The 15,401-nt window shown below is 39.8% G+C and overlaps 1 long non-coding RNA gene across 1 annotated transcript in view; it reads right to left on the bottom strand.

Moving 5' to 3' along the window:
* Window positions 1-204: 204 nt before the first annotated feature.
* LOC115789555 (uncharacterized) overlaps window positions 205-15,401 on the bottom strand; it is a 37,285-nt gene continuing 22,088 nt past the window's right edge. The window contains exon 3 of the long non-coding RNA XR_004020706.1: window positions 205-1,167. This is a non-coding gene — a long non-coding RNA (uncharacterized LOC115789555). The remainder of the gene's footprint in view (window positions 1,168-15,401) is intronic.

Raw genomic sequence — 15,401 nt, 5'->3', positions numbered from 1 at the left:
AGGATTTTGGTTGTGAGCTAAAACATTTTGAAACACAGATGTTGCAGCCAAAAAAGTAAAGTTTTATTTAAAAAAAAATGCATGTGGTAGCCACGTACAGAAAGATTTATAGCAACGCATTAGATTTTATTGTTTATTACTGAAATTAGTCATTGTTTTTTTGACAGAAACAGTAACTCCCCAAAATATTGGGGAAATTGCTGAGACGAAAAGTCTAACAACAAATGACGTACTAATATGAATTTGCTGCAAGTTTAACCACCCTCTCTACACAGTAGCCTGCAGCAGAAACAAGAGCTCTCGCTGCTTAAGCTGCTAAACTACAGCCTGCCACTGCCAGTAACATGATTCTTACTCATAGCATATAGGGGAAGCAAAGATGGAGTAATTGGATGCACTTAAAGTTAGAGAGGTCTTAAACAAACTACAAAATTGGTAGATTTACTCGAAATAATGTTAGTACACATTCAGCCACATCTGTGATTTTGCTTAAGATTTCAGGTCCTACTTTACCAAATTAGCTAGCTGAATTTTATTGGCCTATAACAGATTACAATACCAACATATTGGCCTAAATTTAAATAATTAAAAATGATGATGATAACAGTCAGACAAGTTTAATGAAAATTACTGATGATTTCTTGGCTGAGAACGGGAACTCTGCCCATTGTATTCTTTTGTACTGACACGTTATATGCATACAGTAACTTCCACAGTAGATATGCTTATCCATCTAACTATGTGATTGTGATATCTCTGGGCCTTTGTTTGGAAAGTACAAGTTTGCATACACACACCCAAGCAGCTACTCTGCATTGAGCAAGGAATGCACAGGGTGCAAGGGGGGTCATCAGCAAGTGTTTGGAGCTTGAGTTACAGGGCCAGCATCTGCCATCCGGCCATCAGGCCCTCATATCCATCACTGGCCGATGGCGTGGTGCAGCCCAGCGTTTGTAAAAACACCCAGAGGAAATGGAGTCTCTGAGCCAGACAAGAATAAAATTAGCTTGATGACTAAGTTCCTCCTCAGGTCCCAGTGGGAATAGAACTCTGCCATTTGTTTTCATTACTTCCCTTGGCTGTAGAAGGGGGACGACGTGCATGTGACTGTGTTTGTGTGCACGTATGTTTGGACTAGAAGGTGTTTGTCTGTGTCTGCTTCCAACCCTGCAAAAAAAAAAAAAAGAAAAAAAAAATCATTGCACAAAAATAAGCATTCAGCCGCGTGTGGGTTTAATGAAACGTATACGGTTGTAAACGCACCACTTTGATATCAAACCTCAGTCCATGTATAATATTTGTGCTCGGTCCTTGGAGGTGACATTACTGTTTGGACTTGTTCCACCAACCCTCATGGCATACAATATTGGCTTTGGCCACTTTATTGCATTTGCCTCAGAATATCTAATAAACACGCAAAGGTTATAAAAATTGATTTGCTCGCAAATGTGTTTTCATTCATTACCAATGCTATGACCTAAGTCAAGTTTTGCTGAACTAAATGTACATCCAGCTTACTTTGGGTGGCGCCTTTATTGCTAAAAAGCAAAAACATAATCAATTCAGGGCAAAGTTAAAGTTATGAAATTGATAGAAAAATGGCTCCTTTCCTTTCACTCTGCTTTCTGCTTTCCATTTCATTTTACTCTGCTTTCTCTGCAGTGGATCATGTGCACATAATTAATTAGGCTTTGAAAGATTACTTAGTATGCATGAAACAAATAATGAGACTGTTCTCCTCATGCAATATAACGAAGATCACCAAAGCAGATAAAGAGCAAATTAAAGTAAGGTAACGAGCAAAATGAAACAATGTACGTTAAAGTCATAGGGATGCGCTGAATCATAAGTAGACATATGTACAGATTTTCTCATAAACATCATATTTTCTGATAATGCAGACTCTCTTTATATATTAGCCACTTTGCCCATTAAAGCTTTAATTGGCAGCAATGTGCTATTTCAGTGCATGCTCACACTGCAGAATAACTGGCCTTCTTTGTTCTAAATAGGCACAAAATCAAAATGCAGCAAAGAAGTAAAAAAAAAGCCCTTTTCCTATTTGTGCTGAAGAAACAGTGTTGCATACTTCACTGTGAGAGCACCTCTAAACTTTACCTAATCCACTGCTTTCTTACACTCTCTTTTACACATATGCACACACACATACACACCTACTCTCTCTTTCTTGCTCTCTCTCTCTCTCACACACACACACACACCTCAGATTAGTTCCAGCTTTTACCCAGGGTGCCTGTTAGAGTTGAAGTGAAGACATCTTGTACTTCTTTAAAGCATGTAGCATTAACACCTTTGCCCCCTGTGTAAACTCTGAGTGCTGACCCGCAGCGGTGAGTGAGAAGCGCACAGCTCTTTGGGATGCAGCAGTGTGTAACCCTTAGATCTGTGTGCAAATGTTGCAACCACCACAGAGACTCACACTTTTTTCAGTCAATGCTCTGTAGGAAGGAAGGAATCAGGAAAGGGAATATTGGGGGTGAAGGAGAGAATGAAAGTGTGTGTGTGTGTGTGTGTGTGTGTGTGTGTGTGTGTGTGTGTGTGTGTGTGTGTGTGTGTGTGTGTGTGTGTGTTCTGAGAGAGGAGCTGACAAAACAGGCCAATAGGTTGGCAAGTCAGAGGCCTTGAACCTGACGTGTGAACAGGGAGATCCGCTCACACATTTGCCCTGTAATGTTTTCATCCATTTCTGTGATTTCATGTTGGATTATTTAAAGATCAGTCCAACTAAACGACAAAAATAAATCAAATCTCTGTTAAAAACAATCTTTATTTTATTTGCATATTTGGTAATATTAACAATAACAAAGGCAATTAGCTTTTTTCTTTTCCCTTTATTACCCACAAATGATACAAACAATGTCTTGCTAGATTTATTCTGTTTCAGTATAACTGCACAACTATAATAGTCCTAAAAAACAAACAAAAAAAATCCAAAAAATGTCAGGAGTCTCCTTGATAAACACGCACTGAAAAAAACACTTGCTTGTCTGCTATAGTCTGCAGCTGACATTTAATGCTAGCATCCTGAGTGAGAGAGTGGGAGAAGTTGGTGGTTGGTAGTAGTAAAGCATATGAATATTTGGTAAGATGTATGCATATTCTGAGTTATATTAAGAGTTATACCCTAATTTTTTCACAAATTCTGGATCCCACTGAAATTAATGTGGAAATTTTACAAATTAAGTATATCTCTCTTAAAAATTGACATTTGAAACCATTAAATTAGCATTTAACGAGCATTTTAAAATAACCAACAAAATACGAAAATTGTGTTGAATTCATTTTTTTTAATACATATAAAAATTAGTTTTTACAAGGACTAATCTTGACTGATTGCATAATAAAAGTACTCTTATTAGAAAGGGCCAAGCAGAAAATTTTGGTGCTCCTGAAAAACAGAAACTTGGCTTTCCAGAAGCCATGTAATAGTATCCTTTATGAATCACTTATTTGGGGGCATATGTGGTTTTAACTGGGCGGCTACTCTATGCTGACAGTGAAAATGACCACAGAAAACCACCTAAATTCTACTCTAGGTGGTCAAAAAATAAATAAAAGAAGATATATCTAAACCTGTTAAACAAAGCAAATCTACATAGAGGTCATTTTTGATATCTTTCTTTCTTTTTGTAATGTCTTTTAAATAAATTATTTATTTCTATCACTTCCATTCTAATGTGAGAAAACAACAACTAACAACTAACTGCTGCTTTTGCCAGCACACGTGTAGTATTTTGAGACTTAAATAGAAATGAACATACAAGTGGACACACAAAGGAAAAAAGGAGACAACGCAGATCACGGAAGAATTACCCAACATCCCAGAGCCATTGTTGTTGAAAAGGGGAAGTGATTTTCTCTAATGTATATCTGTGTTGTGTCCTTGTCCTGCCTTAGCTGGTCTGGACAGAAACAGTTAGGGGGTCCTGCAAAATGTGGGTCATGGCGAGTGTGTGTGTGCATGTATGTCAGACGCCAACAGAAAAAAAGAGAGAGAGAGAGGGAAAGAGAGTTTGCTGGTGACAAGGAAGCCAAATAAAGGGAAGAAAAGCTCCATTTCCTCAGCTAAATGTACCCCTGGGAGGCGTAAGGGAGGGACAGAGAAAAAGAAAGGTTATGAACCGACAACCCTCTTGAAAGGCTCCAGATTTACAACTACCAAGCCCTAAGAGCTCTGCCATGCTTACTTCTACAGCCAGTTAAAACAAATTGCAGCCGTGTTTCAATCACCCACATCCTTTCCTTGCTCATCTGCTCAGGCTGGGCTTTTGGCTGCAGAGGTATTTCTGTCTCAATTACTCCTGAATAAATCCTTTCCTCTAGTGAGGCAATCTTCGTCCACTGGAAAGTCCCCACATGCTGTACATGCACCCACAGTCTCTAGCTCCAAGTACTTTGTCTGCTCACTTTTGCTCTTCCTATGTTATCACAGATTTGGACCTGGAAGGGCTTCAAAATGCTGAAAAGGTTTTGCTCCTAGAAGCTGTCATCATTTTTGATGTTGTTTACTTTTATTTTGTCATGATTGTGAAAAAAATTGAATGTTGAAAACTAACGGGTTTGCTTTATGGGAAAAATAATATTATCTGCTTCCTTTTGTTGCTCTTTGTCTCAAAAGAAAAAAAACAAAAGAAAGACAAAGAAAAGAAAAGAAAAAAGCAGCTCCTACAAAACATGCAATGAGTACCAGGCTGAGTGGAATTCCTAAACTGCAGTGTGGGGGCACGGAAGAATGCACATAAAACAAATGTATACTCCCTGTGTTGTATGTCTGATTGCAAGTTGTGGTAGAAATCTTTCGTAACCTGATACGCTGTTTGATTTGGGTTGAAATGAGAAAGAGCAACATCAGGGAGAAGGAGCGGGGTGGGGGTAGAAGATGGTTGGGGGCAGGTATGGGGTCATAAGAGTGTCTTTTTCATGTTGCAGATTAAAAGCAGATGTTGGTGGGATTACACCACCGGTGTCATCACTCACCCCACAGCTCCACCTCCATTCATACGCGCAGTAGACATGCGCACAGACGCGCACAAGGAGGCAAGAGGAGTTTCACAGTCCTGCAAGCCATCCATGAAGCAAAGGGGTAAGCGAGGAGCAGCGGTGACTGATGTGATGTCACCGCTAAACGATCCTATTCTGAAGAAAACTGAGTTGTATGAGAATATATTGAGCGTGGAAGTCTGATTTTTGAACACTGTTTTCAGAACACGTTTTTTTCCACTGAAAATCGAATCCTTCAAATGAATCAGTCAAATCAATTCAAAAACATAAACAAATGAGATAAAAGATGATACTGACGGTGCCTTGAGGGGCTACTGTAATGCATTTATTGTAAGCCAGCTGCAGGAATGTGATGTACATGGAAGTGTTTAGCTACCGAATACTGACTTATTGCTTCATGAAAGTTAATCTTAATCTACAGTTGTAGGTTTTTTTCTGTCTTCTTTGCTGGTAGATCAGTTTGAAGCATTGCCAAGGAAGAATGGATTTCATTACAGCTCTGACAAAGCATGGAAAAGTTAAAGCCATTTTTATTCCTTAGGGAGGACCTTGTCTGGCTTGAAAGGGGGAAATCTAGCTCATGAATGAAGGATTCACTTCACTGAACCGAATACTCAGTGGGTCAGTTTTTGAATGAAAGGATCTAAGTGAATCAAACACTTGCTTTCCTGTCACTGATCCAAACACCAAAGGGAAGAGTGCATGTGCAGCTGAAGGAAACCGATTTTCTAAAATCCTGAGCCAATGGAAAACGTTTGATGAAGTGGTTAGCACCTGTACCTTTAAGATTTGCATGGCAATCAAAATAAAAATTAAAAAATCAAACTTAACTTTTGGAGCCCTCTGATGATTATATATTACACTTGTGGTAACTTTAACACTGCTAGCTCATCCCTCACTCACGCTGTTAACTCTTTAGAGAGATCCACCCCCACCACTGACCTCAGCGCCATGCACCTCTCAGGGCCTTGAAGTGGTCCTGGTCTGGATGATAAACGATGTGACTGAGGAACTGCTGTCTACACAGAGCTTATTGGAGTACCTCTGAAGGCTGATGTAATGGGTCTAATCTTGTGAGGACTGCTCCCATGTGTTCAAATATGTGTACATGTGAAATTTTACAAATGCACAAATGTGTATATAATACAGGCAGGGTTTGTAAAGTCTTAGCTGTGTGATGTCAGTGGCAGAGTCATGTATTCTGGTGCGGCTGCAGAGGACAGGAGCCTAGAGGCTCCATAAGAGATAACAGTAAGGAGAAACAGCTGAAAGTCACAGTGCTTATTGTTCCTGACAGAAACCACACTGAGGCTGTGAGCATAGTCACAGCTGCTGAGAATAAAACCACATCACTATATTGGTTTGTTATTTTGACCACTGTAACTGTCTAGTGACGCCTGGCAGCCTTGTTCCTGTCAGGGTCAGAGGTCTTGAGTGGATGTCAGAGGTAACTGGGGATCAACTGTGACTGTAGGCGTTCATAAAAGAAATTGTGGATATATGAATGGTTTTCTTGGAAGAGATGTATTCATTGTTAAAGAGCAAGGGTTGGAGACCACTTTGCAGAGGAAACAAAATAGAGATACGCATTAAAATCTCAATACAATTTGAAAATATTTTCAATCTTAAACAAGATTAACACGATGGCTTCACAAATATGTGGAAACTGCAGAATTCTAGAGTGGTACTGTCATTAGGAACATATGAAAGGCAAAACCAGAAGAAAAAAAATGCCTGATTTTTAAAATTCAATGGGAAATTTATTCAGAATTGCAAGGACACTTTTCATTAAAAAAAAAAAAAAAAAAAAAAAACAACAATCTGTGTTATTCTGAAAAATAAATCCTTCAAAAAGCCTTCAAAAAATGTTCACCTGCAAGAAGTAGAAAGGGCTATATGATTTCAAGTAAGGTATACAGGAAAGGTGTCTAATTTATGAATTTTATATGCCGAATTATGTCAACTACAGAACGAGCACTGACAGTGACAGTCAACACAGTTATAGCAACACTGTCTGCATGACTTCAAGAAACTAGCATCTTCCTATAGTTCCCAAACCAAAACCTAAAAACCTAGAGCAATTTAAAGAGGCAGGTGATACTTTACTTCCATGAAATCAAACTATCAGGTAAATGATAGTATTTCTCAGTATGCCTCAAATACTTGTTTGTTTGATATAATCAAAACATTCTTAGCAGAATTTGATAATAACTTATTTTGTAAACTCTTCACAGAAGAAGAAGATAATTGGTGTTGACCATTTCCAAGTAAGAGTTATTCTTTAACCGCATTAATGTTAACATGTTAATGTTGACATTAAGGCAAAGTTAATTGCGGTTAAAGAAATTGAGACATGCAGTAAAGGCTTTAATTTTCAGTGTCGGAGTGTGTGTTTAAAGTTTAAAAAGTACAAAGAAGAAACAGAATCTCATAAAGAAAAACATAAAAATGAAAATCTGTGTGTGTGTGTGTGTGTGCTGAGATCACTGTAGACAGTTAAGATTCCAGCCAGTGTCTGAAGGTAGGAAGACATTTAGAGGTGCTGATGTTGAAGAGACAGGCCAGTGGAGATTAAAGAACTTAAGATAGACAGTCATTCAAGGCAGTTCAAAGTGGACTTTAAAGAAAGGCTGTCTGAAGCACCAACCACCACACCACTTAAAAGATACAGAAGTGATCACATAATATTGCTGATACATCTTTAATCATCAGTTTTATATTGGATTGTTTTGTTATCATTTTTCTTTTTTTTTTTCTTTTCTTTCTTTCTTATCATTTTCAGAAATTTTTGACAACCAACAAAGACAGAGCTTCTCACATGTATAGCCATGAGACCGATACAAACCTGTGTTGCTGTACCTCTTTAACTCTTTATTTTCATTGGCAGATGTCAAAGCCCTTCAGCTAACTAGATTGCTAACTTAACCGTACAACATTAGAAGAATAATAGGTACAAGACCACAACATTATGAGAATGAAGGACAAACAAAATGCTGCTTATCATAACCTATATTTAGTTTCAAAGTGTAGCTCTGAGCTCCTTATCTGCTCCACTACATGGTAACTGCATGCAAGCCTCGAGTGCTTTCTGAGAACAGCCCTAGAGCCCCGAGAGCCTGCTCTTCAGCGACTGTCTCCAAGCTCTTGACCCAGCCGTACAGCGTGTAGATACGATGGCAGCTGACGCACAACAACAAAATTCATTTTTGAAAAACTACTTCTGAAAAGTCCACACAAAGTGTTTTGTTCTGTTTTTGAAGTGGTTTGTTGCAGGAGCCACTGATATTTGGATGAGAGTTTCTTTTTTTATTTTAATTACGTTATGAAGCACAATAAACACAGCTAAAAAAAAAAAAAAAAAAAAAAAACATACAGGAAGTGATTAACAAAATGTACACACAACTGAAAACAGGAGCCAGGATCTGATAAGTAGACACTAAAAGGATGCATCTGTATTAGCACCTCCGAGAGATATGATCCCACTGTGTCATTTCAGGGTTGAATAACAGGAAACCCTACTCTTAATGCAAATCCACCAATTATGTTCAGGTTTGCATCACTGATGTATCCCATGATGCAACATGCAAGAATCATGTATGATACTCTAAGCCTATGATCAAAAGCAAAAGGGATGGTTACCTTTTCTTATGCAGCCTATCACAAGTAGGAGATGCTATTTACTCTACAGTGTAAATGTATTCATTGTATTCTTGTGTTTTTCATTCTAATAGATTTCTTTTTCTGTTTTTGGAAAACAGAGTTGTTTCTTTCTATGAGATAAAAGCCTTATTTTGCATTTTGTGAACAATGGTTAGCTGTCACTACATTCATGCAATTATCATTGACAGTTAAAACTATTCTAGTTTCACGCTAGTAATGATTTGTGCCCTAGCTTCCTGTCCTAATAGCAATTACTGCTGCAGCAAAATGCAGCTAAAGGCTGTATTTTCATGTGTAATTTCTCTTCATTGCCTTGACCTACACCGGTATCTTGGATTTATATCCCAAATCTGCTCCCTCTGACCCACAATCAGCCTTAATTAAATCAGGAAGACATACAGTCTTTGTTGCATTTCTATATGTCTGTGTGGGTCTGTGTGCATGTACACATGCATGCATGTATGTTTTTCCACATTCTATCCCTCCCCTCTTTTCTTTTTAGGTGCTCCACGTTACTTTTCAGCAATTGAAATCAAGGTAATGACTGGGCAAGGAAAAGGAATGTTCTTTCAATAGATAATTAGGGAGATTGGTTTACCAGGGCCACTCAAAGCCTTTTCAAATGCAGGGCTGAAGCCAGGCCTTGTTGTCGGGTGAGCCCAAAAGACTCCCAAGAGAGGCATTCGCCTTGGCTTCATTTCTCAGAGCAGGTGCCTGGCAGGTAGTCAATGGAGACGACCAGCCGAGATATATAAGAGACCCATCCCCCTGTACAAGGGGTCAACATCACAGGTCAGGGGTCATGAGCAGAGGTCACAAGGTCAATGTTTAGCGCACAGGACTGGCCAGATGACTGGAAATGCATCTTGAGCGGCCACCTATCAGTTGTATGACTGTGTATGACTGTGAAGGAAATGAAGATGCACATGTTGTTGATTGACAGGTACCATTTATTTAATCTCTGTGCATGTGACTTTAATTTAACCACAATCAAAATTATAGACTGCATTTTTATAGTACTTTTTCTATTCTAATCAACAGTTGAATACACATTTTAGCACAAGCACATTCACCCATAAATTTATGTAGCACTCTTTTATTTCTGTACTGTGTATATTGGGGGAGGCTCCATTGTGTAGTAACACCTTTGCTGAACAAAGGCTCACTGGTTCAAGCCCAGGAGGACACAGATTACTGGGATGTCAGGAAGGGCATCTGACATAAAAATCTGTGCCAAATTAAAATAAATCAAATCTACCCACTGTGGCAACCCCTTATAAATAGCAGAGCATGGGAGTATGTGAAAGAAGCACATACACCACATTGCCAAAATTATTCACTCACCCATCCAAATCATTGAATTCAGGTGTTCCAATCACTTCTATGGCCACAGGTGTATAAAGCCAAGCACCTAGGCATGCTATGAGAATTTGTGAAAGAATGGGTCACTCTCAGGAGTTCAGTAAATTCCAGCAAAGTACCGTGATAGGATGCCACCTGTGCAACAAGTCCATCGCTACTAAACTTTCCACTGTCAGCTGTTAGTGGTATTATAACAAAGTGGAAGCAATTGGGAATGACAACAACTCAGCCACTAAGTGGTAGACCACATAAAATCAGAGAGTGGGGTCAGCAAATACTGAGGTGCATAGTGCACAGAGGTCACCAACTTTCTGCAGAGTCAATCGCTACAGACCTCCAAATGTCATGTGACCTTCAGATTAGCTCAAGAACAGTGCGTAGAGAGCTTCATGTAATGGGGTTCCATGGCCAAGCAGCATTATCCAAGCCTTACATCACCAAGCACAATGCAATGCGTTGGTTGCAGTGGTGTAAAGCACACCGCAACTGGACTCTAGAGCAGTGGAGATGTGTTCTTTGGAGGGACGAATCACACGTCCCCATCTGACTGATGGATGAGTCTGGGTTTGGCAGTTGCCAGGAGAACGGTACTTGTCTGACTGCATTGTGCCAGGTGTAAAGTTTGGTGGCGAGGGGATTATGATGTGGGGTTGTTTTTCAGGAGTTGGCTCAGCCCCTTAGTTCCAGTGAAAGGAACTCTTAATGCTTCAGCATACCAAGACATTGTGGACAGTTTCATGCTGACATGGATGAGTGTCTTTGCCTTGTGTGGTACACCCCAGCCTCTATCAATCTTGTGCTTAGAGCTTGTTCCTGTGCTGCCATGATTAATGCCTCTGCTCTGTCTTTCAGCCCATCTTTGTCCAGCCATTGGTAGGATTTTTCAGTATCAGCCGCTTCTTCTATCTGCCGTGCGGAGGCCTGTCCTTCCTTGATGGTTCCTATTCTGTCTCCTCTTTTTTCTCGGCTTTCTGCTGCCTGAGGTATTCACTAAGCACATAATCAGTTGCGGCAATCTTCCTGATGTATTCATGGGTCTTGTTTTATCCAGGATAGTGGTTCTGACACTCAGTAGTCCCTGGCCTCCTTCCTTCCACTTAGCGTACCGTCTCAGAGTGCCAAATTTGGGATGGAACCCTCCATGCATGTTAAGGAGCTTGCCTGTCTTTATATCAGTGGCTTCTAGCTCCTGGTTTGGCCAGCTTTTTATCCCAGCAGGGTATCTGATAACTGTCAGGGCATAGAATCTTGTTCTTCCTATTCAGCTGACTCCTCAGGACTTGCCTTGCTCTCTGCAGGTACTTGGCAGTTGCAGCTTTCCTAGCAGCCTCTTCATGGTTCCTATTTGCCTGTGGGATTCCAAGGTACTTATAGCTGTCCTCAATATCTGCAATGTTGCCTTCTGGTAGTGTAATCCCCTCAGTTCTGACTACATTCCCTCTCTTTGTTACCATCTGACCACACTTCTTCAGTCTGAATGAAACTGACTGAAATACATCAGTGAATCAATGTCTCGTGCGCTCCTGGCATACAGTTTGTGTTATCCATGTAGAGGAGGTGGATGATTCCGTAGTCAGTATCCGTAACCAGTCTCTTTAATGATCTGGCTGAGGGGGTTCAAGCCTATGCAGAACAGCTGTGGGGACCAAGCATCTCCTTGGTAAGTCCCTCACTTGATGGTGACTTGTGCAATTGGCTTGAAGTTGGCCCCTAGTGTTGTTTTCCACATCCCCACAGAATTTCTGATGAAGGCTCTTAGGGTCCTGTTGATCTTGTACAGCTATAGGCATTCCAGGATCCATGCTTGGAACATTCAGTCATAGCCTTTCTTATAATCAATCCAGGCAATGCACAGGTTGGTCAGTCTGGTCTTACAATCTCAAGTGACTGCTCTATCTACCAGTAGCTAGTCTTTTTGCTCCTCTGTTGTTACTGCCAATTCCTTTCTGGGCCCCGCTCATGTATTGAGCCATGTGCCTGTTCATCTTAGCCACTATGATTCCTGACAGGAGCTTCCATGTTGTTCTCATATTGTTCCCCTGCTACTAGAGAGTACACCAAAGAAATAGAAGCCAGGAGGATAAACCAAATGTTCTCCAGTGAACCATCTGAGGTGTACTAAGAAATTTGTGCTTTCCAAAGCATACAGTAAATGCTTCATTTAAAAATAATTCAGCAAAATATATTTAATTCATTTGTGCATCATAGCTTTTTTAATTAGTTAGTTTTTTATTATTAATACTTATCTATGTACAGATAGACAGACAGACAGACAGACAGACAGACAGATAGATAGATAGATAGATAGATAGATAGATAGATAGATAGATAGATAGATAGATAGATAGATAGATAGATAGATAGATAGATAGATAGATAGATAGATAGATAGATAGATAGGGGTGATGTGCATCCTAATCATTCTAATTTCTAATTAAATTGCAACATGGGAAAGTAATCCGTCATTACCCGTAGGCTACTATTGATAAGGTCTCAGATACCATGGCTTCACACATAAGGGATCAGCCCTCCACCTTCATACTTCTCTCAGCTGCAATCTCTGGATTCTGGCCACCTTGTGATCTTGGGCTGCACCCCAAAGGAAACACTATATAAATGTCAATGTACTGACTACTGTCACAGCCATAAAGGGGGAAGCACAGGAGATTTTCTTTCTCTCACTCTAGTGGTGGTTCCTGGAAATACAGCTGTGATTTAGGGACAGCTCTTCTTACATAGCAGTGGATGTGAGCTTCTGTGACACGAAACTGAAACTGTGGTGAGTTGGCAAAATGTGCACACTCAATCTTTGCTGGTTGTTCATGCACCCTCAACACATGTAAGGGAATGGTTAAACTACTGTGGGATACACAGACATATCCCAGCTCAACCTCTATCTGACATATAGACATTGTTGAGGTATCTACAACCAGTTCTCCATTAGCATTTGTGGAAATAAGAAAGCAACATATCCAATATGAATGTCAATTTCTCTCTCTCCAATCAAATAGAAAGCCTGTGAGGTAAATATCTATTTTCTTACAGCCTGGCTGTTTACAACGGGGGAGAGTGGCTATATAAAATGTGTGTGGCAATTGAAGAAATTTTTTATCGGGAATCGGCTTGGCCAGCATATGCTGGATATAGGAAACCCATAGCATCAGTGGCTTCATATTGGCTCCAGAGGTCAAAGGCTAGGGAAGGTCAAAGGTGTCATCCTCCTTTCTCATCATGAAGTGCATTAACATCTTCTCCCTGTCCCATTTTATCCAGATGGCTAACCAGTCCAGCGGACAGATGCCCCATTTTCAAATATCCTAGGGATCCAAAACGGACCATCGAGAATAAATACGGCTGCATATTTAGGACATCATATTTCAAACGAATATGGATATGGATGTGAGTGGATGAAGACCGCTTGCACCCAAACTGTGTTAACTAGATTTTAGCTGATTCTCGGTATGGTTGCAACAGGTTGCTCTGTTCAAATTGTGTTTAAATTGTATAACTTTTCTTACATTTAAAGTTTTTGGGGTAAAGAAGAACACATGGAAAAAAGAAATGTATTAGGTAAAAGAAACTGGAAACTTAGCTAGGATCTCATAAAGAAAAATGCAAGTCAGATGTGCTAAATATCACCAGTATCACACAAAAAAGACTTGGTATTTATTTTTTCCAGGAATAAACCAAAAATAAACATAAAAAACACTCTTTAGATGTTTCCAGTATCATTATATGGTGAGAAAATGTCAGCTGTTTTCAGGTCTGATTAAAATCAAAACATGCAGACCAGATTGCTGCTGTTTTTAATAAACAATCACTAAATGTTCAGAGAAAAAATGCAGAAACCTTAACAGGAGGTAGTGACCTCACTTGTGTGCTTAAGTAATTAAATCACAGGGCCTTGGAGGGCATATGCATTCTTCCACTTTTGCGTGAATATGTCACATGATAGCCAAACCCACATGATTAATGCTGTAGAGACATCCGGTTTGGTGATTTTAAAACTGCCAGAACAAATGATTGCATAATCTTTCTCCAAATTTCTCAAAGTTACTCTGCCATCAAAACTCCTCATTCAGTGTCTCTCTTCAACCAATCAGCACAGCTCACAAACACATGACCCCGCCCTTCAGCGCGAGTCATTATTTTTACAGCACCAAAACCCTTCCAGGCATGCCTACAGTCAAACGAATGGAGTCACTCCAAGCCAAATAGACTAGGGCACCCTGCCGAGAGCTTTGGACTGACCCTCATGCAGCTTCTCACAGATACACACACATTCGTGTTTATAGAGAGAGGCTGTGACTAGTACACACTTTCTCTCACACACACCCTAACACACGCACACAAACATATAAGGCAGCTATCCTGCCCAGAGACCTCTGACTTGAACCTGCTGCTCTCACTCAGCAACACATAAATCACTGGGCTCTCAGCAGCACTGCTGGCCCTCAGTGCCATGCTGAACTTGACTCCACAGGAATAAAAGTCTGTAACTAGATACAAAAACTAATCCAGACCAGAGACAATTGCTGGCACACTGAGGCCCTGGAGGTGCTGATACCCCATCTGATGATATGCTGTCTCTGTTATGGGACCTATGACTTCTGACTTCTGGAGCCCTGCTCAGTGCTACTGGTCAGAGACAAAGAGATGAGAAGAATGAGTGAGGGCATGAGGGCATGAGGGCAAGAGGACAATTAAGATATAACCATCCCAACCCAGGTCATCCTCGGTCTTGGAGAGACCATTTGCTTGTTTAAATATCCTTTCTTCTCAGTTCTCGCAGGTACAATGAAGAAGTTACATAGCTGAAGGACTATAAAGCTCATTTCACCCCTCTTTTATTTTTATATTCATTTATGCCACTGCACCTGCACCTTTTTAGATGTATAAATTAGATTTTGCATTTTATACTAATTTGACTACTTTTTAATACATTTACCGAACAGGGTTATTTAGCTGCTTTGCAGTTACTGCAGAAGAAAAAGAAAAAGTTCTAAAATACTATCTATAATACCACGTGCTGTAAACAAGCCAACACTAAAATTACCTCTACATGAACCAGCTATTGCTATCTAAAATACTACTATCTACAATAATAATTCAATAATGATAATAATAATAATACAATAATAATACATATTACATAATACAATTACACTAAAAGAGGCTACTGTAGATTCTGACTGGTACTGTATATATTATATATTTCACTGAAGTCGGGAATGATTCAACTATACCACATACACACACACACACACACACACACACACACACACACACACACACACACACACACACACACACGCACACACTTTTTTATTTTATTATTAGTTAATGTGAAACTTTAT

Source organism: Archocentrus centrarchus, chromosome 12 (assembly GCF_007364275.1).
Source record: "Archocentrus centrarchus isolate MPI-CPG fArcCen1 chromosome 12, fArcCen1, whole genome shotgun sequence".
NCBI classification, from domain to species: Eukaryota; Metazoa; Chordata; class Actinopteri; order Cichliformes; family Cichlidae; genus Archocentrus; species Archocentrus centrarchus.
This window is presented reverse-complemented; position numbering and strand designations above follow the sequence as displayed.